The sequence below is a fragment of the Amaranthus tricolor genome, chromosome 9 (genome assembly GCF_026212465.1).
Source record: "Amaranthus tricolor cultivar Red isolate AtriRed21 chromosome 9, ASM2621246v1, whole genome shotgun sequence".
Classification (NCBI taxonomy): domain Eukaryota; kingdom Viridiplantae; phylum Streptophyta; class Magnoliopsida; order Caryophyllales; family Amaranthaceae; genus Amaranthus; species Amaranthus tricolor.
The window spans coordinates 17359492-17378077 of NC_080055.1; positions in this window are offsets into that span (position 1 = coordinate 17359492).

Consider the following 18586-nt stretch of genomic DNA (forward strand, 5'->3'; position numbering starts at 1 on the left):
ACTTTAATCTCTAGTATGCTCTATGAATTTTGTTTCACTTAAGTTTGTTTATAAAGTTTGCCATCATCAAAAAGGGGGAATTTGTTGGCCTCTTAAGGTTTTGATGATGACTTCACTTTTAATAAACAAACATATTTTTAGAGATTGTTTTGTAGGTATATATCCGATTTAATTTGAATCGTTGATGAAGCCTATGACTTGGTTCGTGGAAGATGTACATGTCTTAATATGTCCAAGATGTTAGATAAGTGTTATAATGTTCAAAGTAGACGTACAGTCTACTGTTCCTAAAATGAACATTCTGACTGAAGTTGAAGCTGGAGACAGTACACTGTTCCTACGTAGCAGGTCTGAAGAATAGCATCGACTGAAAAATTGCGAATTAATTATTTTCTGTTTTTAAGTTGATGTAATGGTTTAGAATTAATTTAATTGCTTAAATTAATTAGTAAGTTAATTGGCAAATCTATTTTTAGGTTTTCTAAAAATAGCCCAAGACTTTTTCTTGATTAGATTTAGATCTCCTATTTTTTAGGATCTTATGTTTTAAACTCCTATGCTATTTTTAGCATTAAGGAAACTGATTTTTCCTTGAGCAAATAACAGCCGGACACTTTCATAATTCCACCACCTTTTGTTTTGAGAACGTGGGGGTAGTGGAGGTATGTGTGAGATAGTGGACGTTATGCTTATGGTAACTGCTGGCTGTTCCCTCTATAAATAGAAGGGACTTTGCTCGAATCAAAAATCAATCCTTTTAGGATTCAAGAGTGTCCATTAAAGGGAGATCATCTTAAGAAAAATATTTTCAGTTTTCCAATGCCAATTAATTTATTATATTTTTCTTAAGTAATTATTTTAATTCTTATCCTCTTGAGAATTGGCCTTGTAAAGGGTATTTGAGTGTTTTGTTGTAATTAGACTTATGGGAAGTCTAAGGGAATAGAGAATAGAAACGAGAGAAGAGAAGAGAAGAGAAGAGAAGAGAAGAGAAGTGGGCCTAAGTAGAGAAGCTTTGAGTAAAGCGTTTAGAGTATTGAGAAGCTTCAAGTGAAGCAAAACACTGTTATGTGTAATTGTAATTGATTGCCTTAACATAGTGAGAATTTTGAAATCCCGGGGGGTCGTGGTTTTTCCTTCTTATTAGGCCGAGAAGGTTTCCACGTAAAAATCCTTGTCTTCTTTTATTATTCTTTTCGTTTTTAAGTTTAAGTTTTGTCCTTTACTTAATATAATTCCGCAAAAATTAGAGGCAAAAATCTTAAACCTACTACACAACAATTCACCCCCCCCTCTTGTTGCATTCGATCATCCATTAGTATTTCTACAACATAAACCAATTAGTAAGTAAGGAAGCAAACATTTTTTTTAAAAACAAACAAGGAAAAAGGTAAATCTTATTCTGCCACCATATTATTAAGAAAAACAAGTTGTTTCCACCATAATATCATCCAACCCTTTGCCATTTTCTGTTGCTACTGCTTCGGGGTAAACTTTCTACAGGTACATAACAGCATTAGAATGAGAAGCAACAAAAAGATGTCAACAGTAAAGGGAAATGCCTTGTAGTACCTCTCAATTGTCCTCAACTGAAAGCTTGATTCCCTGAAAATCATTAATCAAGTCAATGCAGTCAGCTTTGCAATCACAAGCCGGACATAGTCAACCCTCATCACCAGGAGTAAGTAGTAAGAAAAGAAAAATACCAATGAGTCAGAATGAAAAACTGTATTGAGGAAGGAAGCTTAATTGTCTGTCTTTTCATTCAATAGCATAACTATATATTTACAAGATAATAGGCAAGGCAATCAATCAAGATAATTGGCTACCTAATTTAGATTAAGCCATATATAGCAAATATATCCCAAAATATATTCATCCCATATTTATCTTATTACCCCCCAAGTTGGAGCATGTAAATCAAGAATGCCCAACTTGCTAATTAAGTAGTCAAACCGTTGAGTCCCCAAAGCTTTTGTAAAAACGTCAGCCAATTGATCTGTAGTAGACATGTAGGAAGGAGCTATCAAACCGTCACGAATTGCATCACAAACAAAATGACAGTCCACCTCAATGTGTTTTGTTCGCTCATGGAAAATTGAATTTTGGGCGATATGCAAAGCAGATTGACTATCACAAAATAGAGGTATAGCTTTCGGATGATGTACACCCAAACTCAACAATAGACCTTTCAACCATTTTAACTCACATGTTATTGCTGCCATAGACCGATACTTTGCTTCTGCGGATGATCGAGAAACCGTGTGTTGCTTTTTAGTTTTCCAAAAAATAGGAGACTGTCCCAGAAACACCAACCAACCTGTGAGAAATCGCCGAGTAAGTGGGCAAGCTGCCCAATCAGAATCACACCATCCAGTCAAAGACAAGTCACTATCCGAGTGAAGTAAAATGCCTTGTCCCAGAGTACCCTTCAAGTATCGTACTACACGTAAAGCCCCATCCCAATGCTCTTGTCTAGGCTCATTCAGAAATTGAGATAATATGTGCACCGCATACGCCAAGTCAGGACGAGTAACAACCAAATATATAAGACGTCCTACCAATCGGCGATAAGACTCGAGATCTTTGAAAAGGGCTCCATTAGCACGCCCAAGATGATGATTTTGCTCTATTGGAGGCTGCCGGTTTACTACCCAAAAGGCCTGTGTCAGTGATAATATCGAGTGCATATTTTCGTTGAGAAAGAAATAGCCCTTTAGAGCTACGAGCAACTTCAATCCCAAGAAAAAATTTCAGAGCACCAAGATCTTTCATATGGAAACAAGAACAAAGATACTCTTTAAAAGCCTTAATTGCAGCGGAACTATTGCCAAAAATTATCAAATCATCAACATATATTAACACATTTAAGTGAACCTCACCCTTAGTGTATGTAAAGAGTGAATAATTGGAATAGGACTGTAAAAACCCGTACCTCTTCAAGGCGGTGACCAATTTTGCAAACCAACATCGTGGTGCCTGCTTTAATCCGTATAAGGATTTTTTTAGGCAACAAACCGTACCAGGAGAATCCGAATGAAAGCCTGGAGGAAGTTTCATGTAAACTTCCTCATCGAGGTCACCGTGCAAAAATGCGTTATGCACATCCATTTGATGCAACTTCCAGTTCTTAGAAGCAGTAATTGCTAGAAAGGCTCGTACTGTAACCATTTTTGATACGGGGCAAAAGTCTCATCATAATCTATCCCTTCAACCTGATAATTACCAAAGACCACCAATCGTGCCTTCAACCTTTCAATGCTACCGTCAGACTTGAACTTAATTTTGTACACCCATTTGCTTCCTAAGGCTTTCTTGCCCGGTGGAAGATACTCCATTACCCACGTACCATTATTCTCCAAGGCACTTATTTCTTCCTGTATAGCTTTACGCAATTCGTCATCTTTCATTGCTTTCTTGAAAGATGTAGGCTCCTTCCCTGCTGTAACAGATGCAATAAAATTTCGGTGTTTCACAGAAAATTTGTCACCACTAACATAATGTGCTATAGGATAGGGCATACCTGAGGGAGGTTGTGATGTGGGCGTTGGTGAGTCGGGGGATGGACTTTGCGTGAACACGGTATGAGTAACATAATCCCTATACCGAACATTAGAATATTTTTCTCGAAAACCACGACCCATATTCTCATCTGTTTCTGCACCTGCTGTGGTACTATGATTGGATGGAGGAACATCATCCCCTACTGCAGGAGACGCTACTGGTGGACATGTGGCCGGCCCCCCTGCAGTAGAAGTTATTGGCATGGCAACAGGCTGTGCAGCTTGCTGCAACAGCTCTTGTGTTGGTGCTGTTTCAGGCTGCTGTAATGCCTGCTGTGCCATAGGTAGGGGCTGCACGCATGGAGCTGGCAGCTGGCCCAAATCAGTGTCATAATAATCACAAAGATCCAAATTAATTCCCAAACCATTTTGCTCATTCTCAGGCACAAGATTTTTATCCTCCGATTGTAAATAAGGAAAAACATGCTCGAAAAATTTTACATCACGTGACACGAAAAATTTTTTAGTGTCCAAATCAAAGAGACTCCAACCCTTCGTACCAAAAGGATATCCAACAAAAATACACTTCCTAGTTCGGCTTGCAAATTTATCCCCTTTTGCCCGTTGATTGTGAGCAAAACACAAAGATCCAAACACGTAACTCCTTAAAAGAGGGAGGATAACCAAACAGGACTTCATAGGGAGTACGTTTATTTAAAATGCTAGATGGTGTTCGATTAATAACATGAGCAGCGGCTAATACGCATTCACCCCAAAAATCAATCGTCAACCCCCCTTGAAACCTCAAAGCCCGAGCAACATTAAGAATATGTCTATGTTTTCGTTCGACCCTCCCATTTTGTTGAGGAGTGCCGACACAAGATTTTTGAAACAATATTCCAGTCACCAAAAAATAATCTTTCAAGCAGTTAAATTCAGTTCCATGATCACTACGAACAATTTTAAATTTTTGGCCAAATTGTCGGTCAATCATAGCAATAAAAGACATGAATATACGAAAAACCTCCTTTTTATCAATTAATAAATAAACCCAAACGGCACGAGAAAAATCATCTACGATAGTCAAAAAATAACGAGCACCACAAGAAGAGAGTTTGTCATATGGACCCCATAAATCACAATGTACTAACTCGAAAATCCGAGTTGTTTTATTTTCACTCAAAGGAAAACTACTCCTAGGTTGCTTAGCACGATAACAAACTTCACAATCTTTTGGTAAACTACATGGTGTATTATTAAAAAAAGGAAGCCACTTTAAAAGTTTCTCGAAAGGATGCCCCAATCTACTGTGCCACAACTCCAAGGAAGACGAGTTATCCACCGAAACAGCCGAAACAGCTTGCACCATTGTATCCTCACGCAAGAAATAAAGTCCATCCCGTCGATCACCCGTGCCAATCACTTCCCTCGTGTGTAGATCCTGTATAGTACATTGAGATGAATTAGTTATGACACAACAATTTAAATCATCACTTAATTGTGAAACCGAAATTAAATTACAGTGCAATTTGGGAACAATAAGAACATTAGTGAGGGTGATGTTATTTGTGAGCTTGGCATCACCCTCCTTAACTGCTACAGTATTTTTGCCATCCGGGAGACCAACAGGAAATGGTGGCACTTCCTTGATATTGGTTAAACATGATAAATTTCCCGTGACGTGATGAGAGCATCCCGTATCAATAATCCACTCACCATTCAACCTTGAAGGAAGTGGGGGTGTACCAAAGGCTTGAACCAACGACTGCCACTGTTCGGCAGTGAACCCCAAAAGTGGCTGTGTGTCGGTCCCAATAGGTGGTGTGGGTTGAGCATTTGAGGTCGTAGCATTAGCCTTCACAACGCCACGACCACGACCTGCATTAGTAGGAGCATGTTTCGCTTTCGATGTACCCTTCGAATCTGCACCAGGAGAGCCGTACTTCTCCACATACCAGTCCGGAACCCCATGAAGTTCAAAACATTAGGAGGTATCATGGCCCCTTTGGTGACAATAGGTGCACGTTAACGCGGCCTTTTCTGCTCGACTAAGTCGTGGCTTAGCCCTATTTTCCATGCGAACAGCAAAACCCGCAACTTCCGGCTTCTCATCTCTCACTTGTGATATGCCTTGAACACGTTCCTCTTGGGAAATTTGTTGATAGGCTCTTTTTAAGGAAGGCAGGGTTCGTGTGATAGTAAATTAGATCGTAAAGAAGCGTAATAATCGGAATAAAGGCCTAACAGAAATTGTTGTAATATGTCATTCTCTCGCCTTGTTTCATGTTGCTTCCCAACTCCACAAGTGCATAGACCACACTTACATCTAATCAGAGGTTCATATTTGGCAAGATCATCCCACAAGACTTTCAATTTACCAAAATAAGTTGCAACTGACATGGTCTTTGTTTGCTCACACCTATTGATCTTTGCCTTTAGTTGTTGCATATGCGGTCCATTGATCACACAAAATCTCTCCTTTAAATCATCCCATAAATTCTTTGCATTATCATAATGCGAAAGCAAAGATTTCACTTCTGGATCAATGGTACTCATGAGCCACGAAACAAGCATACAATGTATCGTGACCCAATCATCATTAGTAGCAGGAGATATGACATTGATGATGGTTCCATCAATGAAACCATACTTGCGACGAGATGAAAGAGCCACATAAATCGCATGAGACCAATCGTCAAAATTATCGAGCTTTAATCGTACAACTGTGATGAATTCTCCGGGTTTATCTTGTGGTCCTAGATAAAAAGGGGAGTTTGGTTCCATTTTAAGAGGTGGTGGTGGTGGTGGTTCACCACCGCCTGTCATATTTCGGGGGTTAAAAAAACGCTCCGATACCATGAAAAACTGTATTGAGGAAGGAAGCTTAATTGTCTATCTTTTCATTCAATAGCATAACTATATATTTACAAGATAATAGGCAAGGGAATCAATCAAGATAATTGGCTACCTAATTTAGATTAAGCCATATATAGCAAATATATCCCAAAATATATTCATCCCATATTTATCTTATTACAGAAGCCCTAAAATTTTTGGACGCCATTGAGAAGCAACGGAGGGTAGATGAGACGAAAGAATGGAGTAAGATGAACAGTTAAAATATGAACAGTTAAAACCAATGCTCTCCTTTTATATTAAAAATAAATAAATAAATAAATAAATAAATATATATATATATATATATATATATATATATATATATATATATATATATATATATATATATATATATATATATATATATATATATATATATATATATATATATATATATATATATATATACATATATATATATATATATATATATATATATATATATATATATTAGACATTCGTATGAAAGAACAGTCTCTATATAAGACGTCATGCACACTCAACTCATTTATACATTTTGAAAAATAGAAAAATACAATAAAAAAGCTTATATCATAATACAAACACACATTTCAAAATAGCTTCCTCTATTATACATTCTAAAACAACTTCATTCCTTCCTCTAATCAGTTTTTTCGACATTCCCCTCTAATCAAATATTAAAATAATCAATAATCACAAGAAAGATTTGATACTTGAATTCGACAATTTTACATCTCAAAAACAATACATATGAAACTACGGGTATAATATATGCAATGCACGATTCCTACTGAATATTTTTTTTATTTCCCTTAATTGTTAATATATTTAAAAATAAAATTTGATTGGTATTTAGATCGAGTTGATGGGGAAGATTTGATCATTGATGAAGATAACAATACCACTAAATTTTATAAGGGTATATGAAGTAGATATTTAAGGTATTCAAAGTAGTTTTTATGGTATATAAAGTAGATGTTTATGATAAACAATAGATGTTTAAGATATGAAAAGTAGATGTTTATAGCATCCAAAGTAAGTGTTTATGGTATTTAAAGTATGTGTTTATGGTATATGAAGTATGTGTTTATTATTTGCAAAATAGGTGTTTATTCTATGAGAAGTAGATATTCTATGTATATAAAGTAGGTGTTTTTGTACATGGTGTTTATGCTATCTCGACGTTTACGGTTTGTAAAGTATGTGTTTATTGAATGCAAAGTAGGTGTTAATGGTATATGAAGGTGTTTATTGTATGTAAAGTTGGTGTTTATGCTATGAAGTAGGTGTTTATCATATTCTAACTAGGTGTTTAGGGTATGTGAAGTAAATATTTATTGTATGAAAAGCATGTGTTTTTATGGTGTATGAAATAGGTGTATAATATATGTAAACTAGGTGTTTATGGCAAGTAAAATAGGTGTTTATTATTTGAATTAATTGTGATTTGAAACAAAACTTGGCTAATGAAAAAGGCTATAGAAAGTGACGATGCAGAAATAGTAATATATCAACTAATAAAGAAGGCGGAAACACCTACTTTGCCTATCAAAAACACCTACTTCACATACTTTAAATACCTACTAATGTATATTAAATCCCTACTACAACCAATTTTGACTAGATTATTATCCAAATTGTGCAGAAACAGTGACTTAACTCGACTTATAACGTGATTTAAATGTGAAAAACACTTGTAAAAACTTTAAGGCAAGTGATTGGTTATGTTGTCAAAGCTTGTGAATAGTACGTAACCATTATATTCTAAAAATACATACTATTACGATGGACGAAGTATGCTAAGAAGGAAGTATGAGAATGCATGTTCAACAATCGAAATGAATCTCATAATAGAGACAATAATACACAACATAAGCTAGTTACAGTACAATAGAGGCAAGATAAGGGTCGCAAGTTCTATAATCTTTTTCTAAAATCACAATATATATATATATATATATATATATATATATATATATATATATATATATATATATATATATATATATATATATATATATTAGGTGAGTATTTTTCATTTATTGGATATATCTAATTAGAACTATATAATGAAATCATTTTTATAAAATGAGAATAATAAGACTAGTTGTGCGGTCGATCTTATTATATTGGTTCAGATGATAAAGGTTTTATGGATTTGGTCCTAGGAATAACATTAGGGTTTATAAATAAACTAACAAGTAACCAGACACAACAACAATGACATGCTATATTAATATTAACATAATCTGCAATCCTAACATATGATATCATTACGATGATTTTGAAAAACAATACTCAATTTATAAACAAACCAGAAAGGAGGAATGGAAAGTATGAACACCCCAAACATAATAATATTACACATTTATTTATGGGTCATAATAAGAGTGCAAAAAGTATAATAATTATATGAATAAAACTTATAAGGAACAAAATGAGCTTTAATTCATGGCATCAAATAACTTTGCAATTTATCTAGATTAGTAAGAGTTTTTATTCAATGAATCATATATCATTAATACAAGATGGGAGAGCATATATATAGACTCTCAGATATAGAAACATAAGTTAGTTATAACTACTTTATTACTAACTTGATTTACATAACAGAAAAACTAAACTAATGACTAAATACATTCTAACAAACTATTAAACATAATCCTAGCTAGTAAGAAAGTTGCTTTTGTTGGAGCTTCTTCACATGCCACGTCACCAGTGTTGAGGAGGGCTTCCACACATGCCATGTCACCATTCTTCTGTAGATTAGTAGATGTAGTGTGAGCTGCAATATTGCTATAGTTAACAGAGTATTGGAGCAAGTATTTCAATCTCCATGTAAAATCAGCCGTAAAACATGCCAGAATTGAAAGTTATGTGGAGTTTCTTGGTTCTAAGGCAAAAAGAATTTTTTTGAAAAATCATGAGGTTGTATTTGAAAATAACCATTCATTTTAATTGTAGATTTAAATTATGAAATCATAATGAACGAATTTGAGAATGATAAGGTTTGAAATCATTTTCAAATTCTCAACTATAACTGCTTCTAAAATAATGGTGGAATTGACTCAAACCCAAATTAATTTTATTTATTTGTAAAACATTAAATTTGAATCAATTCTTAATTTTCTAATGAAATTATCGTTTTCAAACATAGCATAAAGCAATTCAACCTGTTATGGGTATCTAAGTTTCATTTAAAGAATGATTTCTAAATAGTTTTGTTTATATAGAGTAGTTAATTGATATGATATGTTGGCAGGTATATTTTTATAGTGAATGGGAAGTAATCTTGATCATTATCATTATTATTATTAATAAAGAGAATTTATATAAAAAATAAAGTCTAATATATACATCTGAGTTATTTACATAAATGCTGTATATTGTCTCGAAATTCCCTAATAATACCACATGATATTAACTTACAAAATTATTGTCCACTAAGGATATATTATCCCCTATTAATTAGGCAAACCTGAATATACTATATAGCAAACAAAAATCGCTTAATACTCACCAGTACAACTCAACATCTTCACATTTCTCAAATTATAGTTTTCTATTTCCACAACATCCAATATTCCTTCCATAACACCAAAAAATACAATTTTTTAAAACTAAAATGAAAAAATTAAAACAAAATATGTTTTTAAATAAATCATAATAACATTGCAAATTTCATTGAAGTTTCTAAAAAAATGACAAAAGTATGTTATCCAACATTCATATCTGGCATTGTATTTTAAATTGGGTTGTGAATGTTTCGTAACGTATATTATGCAAGACATAGCACTCTCAAGTAGCAAAGGGTCAAGTGCATCTAGAAAAACCTCTTCCATTTCAACTACAATGGAAAAACATGAACAAATAAGTAAGAATCCATTACTAGTCATGGAAAGACAATAACATTTAAATATAAGTTGCAATTTTCAAAGAAGCTTAACATAATTTATCACCTTGGCGCTCCATTATTTCGATTGGGACAAGTTTTCTTATTATATTCCTCTCTCGAAAAATACCACATGATCTCTTGGGACATAAAGCCTTATCCATCTTATTTGGAAATCTAGTCAAATGAGGATGTCCCACCCTTCTCTTCTTGTTGTCGTCAGTAATAAGTTTTTGGACCCAAGTAAGATGACTAATATTCTGAGATAGGCTTGAATCTTGAAGCTCCTTTATGTGGAGATGGTCACATAGTCCGACCTTGGGGGTGGGCGAGGAGGGCCACCGCCCAGGGCCCCAAAGTCTAGGTATATGTAGTATCTTCCGCCATTAATGAGGCTTGAAGTTATTAGATGGGGATGAAGAGGATGAAAATGGCGTGTTCATTCTTTTGTTTTAGGGCTTGAATTTTTTTGGGCCGTTTTTTTCTAAATATTAAGGCTAATTGGACTAATTTTTAACACCCATTTTAGTATGACAAATTATTGTATTAGACGGTCTCAACGTTAGACGTTTCTCATGCATGAGTTGAATGACTCAACTAATGTAATTATTAGCATATGTGTTTCGTACTTTTAAGTTGTCTCACCGAGATATAGTCTCTCACAAGAGTAGCTATTTTAGTATTCTTAAATTTGCTTGCAAAGTGGGTATGGGATTTTAGTATAATAGGAATACTGGATTTGAAAACTCGTGCAATACACGGATATAATGAAATGGGTCAAGTTATAACAAAATAGATCATTTTTTTGTTAAGCTTCGCTTTTATCATTTTTTTAGCGAATTAAATTTTTTTTCTAAATTAAAATTATTTTTATTGAGTAAAATAATCACGGAATAATGAAATTTTTATTGATTCAAATATGTTTTTTTTACTAATCTCATGTTATTTTAATTTTCTTATTTGGGATTACTAATTTTTAACAATTAGAGGATTATCAATGTTATATAAACTATAGTTGTTGATAAGTCTATATCAATCAATTGTTATACTCCCTCCAATTCACTATTATTGCCCATTTGCGTTTTGAACACTATTCAACTCTTATTCTTAATTTATATTTTATTTTTAATCTATAAGTTAAAGCATGATCAAGTGAGATCTTATTTGATTCGTCTCAATGTAAGGATTATTTGTATCAACTTTTTATAATCTTTAATTATGCATAATTAGAGATATTAAAGATTGAATAAGTATAATTTTTAATTATCCATAATTAGAGATATTAAGGATTGAATAAGTACATTAAATATAATGCATTTAATAGTGAATTGGAGGAAGTATAAATATTGGAATTTCTTAATGATGTTGAAAAAAAAATTAGGAGTCCTATTATACACGTTTCACCTCGGACTTTTCAAATATCAAGACCAACCCTGATGGTCACCAAGATTATCAATGTTTGCAACAAAACTTACCACTGGACATGAATGCACACGTCACACTACTACACAATATAAGTCTACAGCAACATTTTGTTTGCAACACTTATTTTATATGTTGCTTTTAGCTCTGAAATTTTAATTTTATATAAAAATTTAAATGAAGTGTTGGATACTACTTTCTCCATTCCAATTTACTTGCAACGTTTACTTTTCGTGCAATTCAATGTACTAATTCAATACTTAATATCTTTAATTATGTATTATAAAAAATTATTAAAATTTGATATTAATAATCTTCGCAATGAGACGAATCAAACAAGATCTCACTTGATTATATTTTAACTTATAGATTAAAAAAACTAACCACAGATTGAGAGTGATGAATAAATAGTGTCATTTTTCTAATATTGCTACTAATTTAGAATGGAGGAAGTAGTATATAATACAACACTTTTCAAAAATATTGCTTTTTATATAAGAAAAATTCCACATGGTAGCATCCAGGTTTTATGAAATGCTACTGGTAACACTTTTTAAAGAATTTTCCACACTATAGCATCCAACTTTTGCATTTAAAATTTCTGTAGCCTTAAACATACAAAAACGTTAGTTTGATCGTTACCATGTAATTTTGAATGTTACTTTGAAGTGTAAATTTCAAAAGTCATTCCTTCCTCCCTTACGATTAGAGGTGTTCATTAGCGAGTACCAGACATTTCGGTTACCTTTTTTAACAGCCCGTGTCCCGGCCCAATTTATACGGATACTCGGATTTGGAGTATCCGAATAAGTTGGGTCGGGACACCGGGTACCCGTTTGTTCCTCACTTTTGGTTTTTGCAATTTTTTTATTTTCTAGACTCGAGCTATTTAAAATCTTACCTTTCTTGCGTGATTATGGATAATCATCAACGGAGCTAACCATCGACTTAGCTGCTTGGTACCTTCAAGTCTTTATTATGATATTAGTTACTGACCATTTTTTTGAAGTTTCATTTTCAAGTCTTCATGACATTAGTTATTGACTTTTGATTCTTAATCTTTAATATAGTTGTAATTGGCAACACTTGTGAGTTACTGACTAATTTTTTTATCTTATTATTTAATGGAGTATTATTAGTTTAGCATTACTCTAATGACCCCTTGGCGTACAAATAAATTATTATTCAAAAAAAAAATCCTAATATAACGAGTCGGCGAGTATCCGTTTTAATTTATTTTGTGGCCTATGACCCACCTGATTAAGGCGGGTCGAGTACTCCGCCCATAATATAATATTATAAGCCACGGGTCGGTGGGTTAACGGGTCGTGTTTTTTTTGCCATACTCATTCTAGAGGTGATTATGGGCGGCCCGGTCCGACCCGACCCGAAAAAGTGAGGGTTTGGGTACCAAAATATGGCCCGATGGGCAGGTTTGGGTAGAAAATAAGTGGCTCGATTTTTTTGGGACGGGTTTGGAATTTGGTGTTTGGCCCGCGAGCCGGCCCGAAAAAGTGTGTGTTCATGATTTGTTCTCTTCTTTGCAAGTCAACAATAAACAAATACCCCACTAGGAATATTAAGCTCAACATCTTATATTGCACCTACATAATTCGCGACACATAATTCTTAGCCGCACTACTCTACTTAGCATTGAGCATCTAATATTAAGCTTATTTTCTCATATGGCCATATCATATGAATTATATTATAAGCACAACCAGTTAATTGTAATTTGTATAATATGTAATATGTAATAATTATTTGTTTATTTCTATTATTTTGATTGGTTGACTAGAATTGTCGATTTTTTTGATAGGTTGATTGGAATTATTTATTAGTGCCAACAATTTAACCTTATGAAATGCCAACAATTTGACCTTATGAAATGCCAACAATTTGAATGAAAACATAATTATTATAACACTTATGGGTATTAAATAAAACGGTAAATTAAACGTTAAAATGGTGAATTAAACAAAAACTAAAAGCTACGATTTGGAAAACACTTACAAAATGATGAATTAAACGGAATTTAACAAGAACTTTACGGAAAATGCCATGACAATTAGATAGTGGATAAACTGGATGCTACCATGTGAAATTTTCTTTAAAAAAGTACTACCACTGATATTTCATAAAAACTGGATGAAAAAAAATTATTCGAAAAATAAAAATTTAGAGTGGTGGGATAAATCTCTCCCTTGAAAAACTAGCGCAAAAAGAAAAAAAAAATCTAAACCTGACACTTTACCTAAACTACTTCTCCTATAATGACTCCCTAATTAAATCCCCTTTTACAAATTCCCCCGCTTGAGACTGCACCACCTGTAACCGCCTTGAATTATGAAGGCAAACACTAACTGGAATTTAGTATTAATCAAGCGGAAGCTTACTTTTGCCAACACAATTAAGGGGTTACTTAAAGGTCAAACCAATATCCAAGCAATATAACGGAAGTCTTAACTTTCCAAAATATAGGAAAAATTACAACCAAATCAAAGTAAGTCCAAAGTTCAAATTACATCCTTAAATTATTCTAAATCTAAACTAATAGTCTCTCAAATAAAATAACGAGATCTAAACAAAAGGGGAGTCATACTCCAGCACAGGTTCATCTTCCGCTCGCATATCCATTCTCCGTCGAGGTGCCATAGGGTTTTACTCTAAAAACAAAACCATTGGAAAAACATACAAAGCATAGTATCAGCAAAAAGGCTAAGTATAAACACACTGGTGTCCGTCAAACAAGTTATTGAAACCCCTTTTTTTGAGTAAATTCATTTTGAAATATGCTTTTTCATTTGATAAATCATATTATGATTCAAATCCAGTTCAATGGCTCTATAGTCATTTCAAATTCTCATTTTTCATCATAAATCATAAGATCTCAATGGATCTAAATCAATTTCAAACTCATATCATAAGTTTACATGGGTACTCTGTGAGTCATCCTGTGACTCGTTTGGTAGTCGGTCTACCGTCCGCGACATGTCCGGCAAGTGTAACACAATGGTATTGTGAACAATACGCGCTCAGCATTGGTGAGCCGTTTAATCATGCACACAACATTTGTTGTGGCATATGTACCCGCCATTTAGGCTAAAACATTTTTTTGTACATAATATATATCTTGTAATTTTAATAGCATTTGAATGTCAAAAGTATCAAGTTTTTCAATATGATAAACATCTTTTATTTGCACATAGCAAAACATACTTTATTTGCGACTTAGCAAAATCAAATCATAATATTTCCCACATGGGTAAAACATGCTTAGCATAATTATATCATTAAACATAACCTTTGTATTATATTGGGGCATCACTAGCATGTATGGAAATGCATCGTAACAAAAAGTAATTAAAGTTCAATACAATGTTTTTTTTTAAGGAAACCACTAAAATGTTTCGTTTCAATCCTTCGTAAAGTAAATATAACTTTAAAGGGTTTCGAAATTCATTCAAAACAACTAGAATATGATTCATAAGTCTATAAAATCATTACGACAGAAGATTTCATAAAACACTATTTTCTTAAATACGAGATAGTTTTGCCGGTAATAAAATCGATAATTGATTTACAAAGTACATATTAATTCTCCAACAAGACCCAAATTAATCAAGTCATTATAATACCTTATTTAAAATGAATTTAAGGTTGTCCCATCAAATTATAATTGGTTATGCAAATTTATAACTATCTTACAATTACTTTCGACAATTTGAGTATTTACCGTTATTTAAATGGTGTCTTAAATCCGTAAAATTTATAAACCATCTAATTTAAACTTAATTTATACTATGTGGCAGTAGGTTATTAATATAATTATAAATTTTTTTTATAGGTCTATTTTTACCCAAATTTAATTAACAATATTACACTTTTTAATAAATAAACATTGTCTATTAATTTGATAAATTAGTAAATAATTAATAATTTATTATATAAAATTATACCAAAGTTCCAGAAGTTATATAATATGTTTATTAGGCTATTTGAACTTATAAAACTCATGTATGATGTTTTATTATTTTGTACAGATATTTTATCGATAAATAGAATAAAATATGTTTAAAATTATTTGAGTCCGAATAAAATATTATAAAAATTATATGATATTCCAGAAGCTATTTTAAGGGGTAGAAAATTTTAAATAACCATTTAAAAATCATGTGGGCTATTTTTAATAATTAATATCGTTATTTTACCAATAAACCGAATAAAATTTATTTAAGTCCATATATGGTCATGAAAATCCATATAAATTTTTGAACATGTATCTACTGTTTATATAAGTGTCTCATAAAATTTTCATGTCCAAAAGACGTCATTTAGTATTTATTTTATATGTTACCGTTTTCAAACTTACCGATTATTAATAACCGAGTAAAAATTATTAAGGTCCTTAAATGTGAACGAAACCTTCCCAAAATTTTACCAATTTTACCTACTGTCCATATGAGTATGTGATAAAAATTTCAAGTCCATATGTCTTTGTTTGGTAATTATTTTATATTTTACCATTTTACAATTTACCGTTAAACAATTTAACGATTATTCAAAAATAATAAAAAAAATAAAATTCCAAACTAAATATATTCTGGCCAAATCTTGTTGGAGACATTATAATATGTTTTTATTAATTATTTTTGATGATGAAGAGTTCATCTAATACCATATTTTATGATAAGAGTATTTAACACCTTAAAATCCATTAAAATATCAATTTAATGAATAATCTCAGCAAAAAGTATTAACATATAGCTACTGAAAATTTCTTTTAAAATGAATTTCAAATATTTTCAAATTCATATAATCATTTCCATCACAATAACTTTCACAAAGTAGTGTTAAACATGCCTTTAAACATACAATAATTTATAAAATCAATATGCATGATGCCCACAATAATAATACATGTAATAAATTATTCCATACTCAAATTTATCATTTTGACATCATTTTTCAAGATTTAAGAACTTCTCTTTTAAAAAAAAAAAGTTTATACACAAACTTTCCCAACTTGTTATTAAATCCTTTAAAAATCACCCCATGTGACATACCTCGACTCCAAGCCTATATAATTATTCCGTAAGCTCCTACGCGTTCTTAGATGCGGTTCTAACTTCGGGTCCTTGCCCTTCAAGTCTCAACTCCAACTCTTCAACTAAACATATTGCATTCATCCAAAAATCAATAATAATTTTGGATTTCTAACATGCACTTAATTTTTCCAAGTTGGAGTTGTTAGACTAATACTTGTGATGATTTTAATATATTTAGAGTATACTTATTATGTTGAGCAACATACTTAGTTAAGTCCCATAATTTTATTTGAATCCTTTAAGTAACAAAATTTATATGTTTGTGGAAATGCATTTTCTTACTTTCTATTATGGCCTATTTTTATAGATTTATAAGTGATGATTTTCTTAGTTTAGAGATAAAATACTCATTTTATAATGATCTTAGTTTATAGAAAGATTCATGTAAAAAAATGTTTTACATGAACAAGTTTTAACAAAACTAGTGGAATAAGGAAATGAACATAACTTACTCTATACTTGGTGGATTTCTTCAAGTTTGGTGTCTGTGGAAAGCTCTTAAGATGAAGATTATTTTTATGGGAGATTTGAGTTTATAAACATAAATTTTCAGAAGTTTTAGATGGGTTTTTGAAGGAGATTTGATGAGAAAAGAAGGTGTTGTAGTTATTGAAAGTTTGAAGGATTCTAGTGTTTGTTCATGGATGAACTTGGGAGCAATGTGTTGGGGTTTATGGCTGAATAATTATTCAGAAAATGGAGTGTTTTTGCTTCAAATATTTGTCTTTTGCATGCTTGTAATGATGCACAAGCTTTGGGTAGAACAAAAGGGTTTTGGGTAGTGTGATTGGCTTTAGTGTGTAAGTGAACACGGAGCTACTAAGAGGATTTGGGACAGCCATATTAGCTGCTGCTTAGGGCTGATTTGGAGTGCTTTTTGTCCTCAATTTGGTCTATTATGGTATAAGAAATGTTTATCTAAGATAGTTTAAAGTTTGGGTAAAAATTGTTGTACATGTAACAAGTTATGTAACTTGTACTTCATGTTTAAAAATCACTTGTATATGTGAGAAATATTTAATTTACTTCCATCATGGTTATATAATATGCTTGGATAATAATTAAATTTTTTTTGAACTGTTATGGGTAGTTGCTCAACTTTAAGTTTTACCTCCAAAGTTTACGTTATTTGTTACGATTCATAATCGCGTTACGAATTAACAAGTTTCTAATCATTGTAGAGAGTTTTTAAATTACTACCATCACTAATTAAATTATAATTAGTAACGAACAAATATATAAGAAAAATTAGGCGCTAAAAATGACTAATGAAATCTCCTAATATTACGACTGTTTCAGTCTTCCCTTCTTACAAGAGTTTCGTCCTCGAAACTAACTCAAACTAATGTTTATAAATACATCACTCAAATAAGTAAGGGTATCTAATTAACATGTCGTCCTCTTTTTCCCAAGTAGCACTGTCGGCATCCTGTCCACTCCATAGCACTTTCACAAGTGGAATCGTGCGGCTACGGAATATTCTAACCTCTCGACCGAGGATCCTCAGGGGCTTCTCCTCATACTGCAAGCTTTCAACAAGTTGAATCGGCTCATACTGGAGAACATGTGATGGATCAAACACATACCGGCGCAATTGCGACACATGGAACACATTGTGAACCTTAGCTAATTGTGGGGGTAATGCTAACTCATAAGCTACCTCCCCAACTCTGCGCAAAATTTCATAGGGTGCAATGTACCGAGGATCAAGCTTCCCTTGCATTCCGAACCTCTTAATTCCCTTTGTTGGCGAGACTTTAAGGAACACTTTCTCACCGACT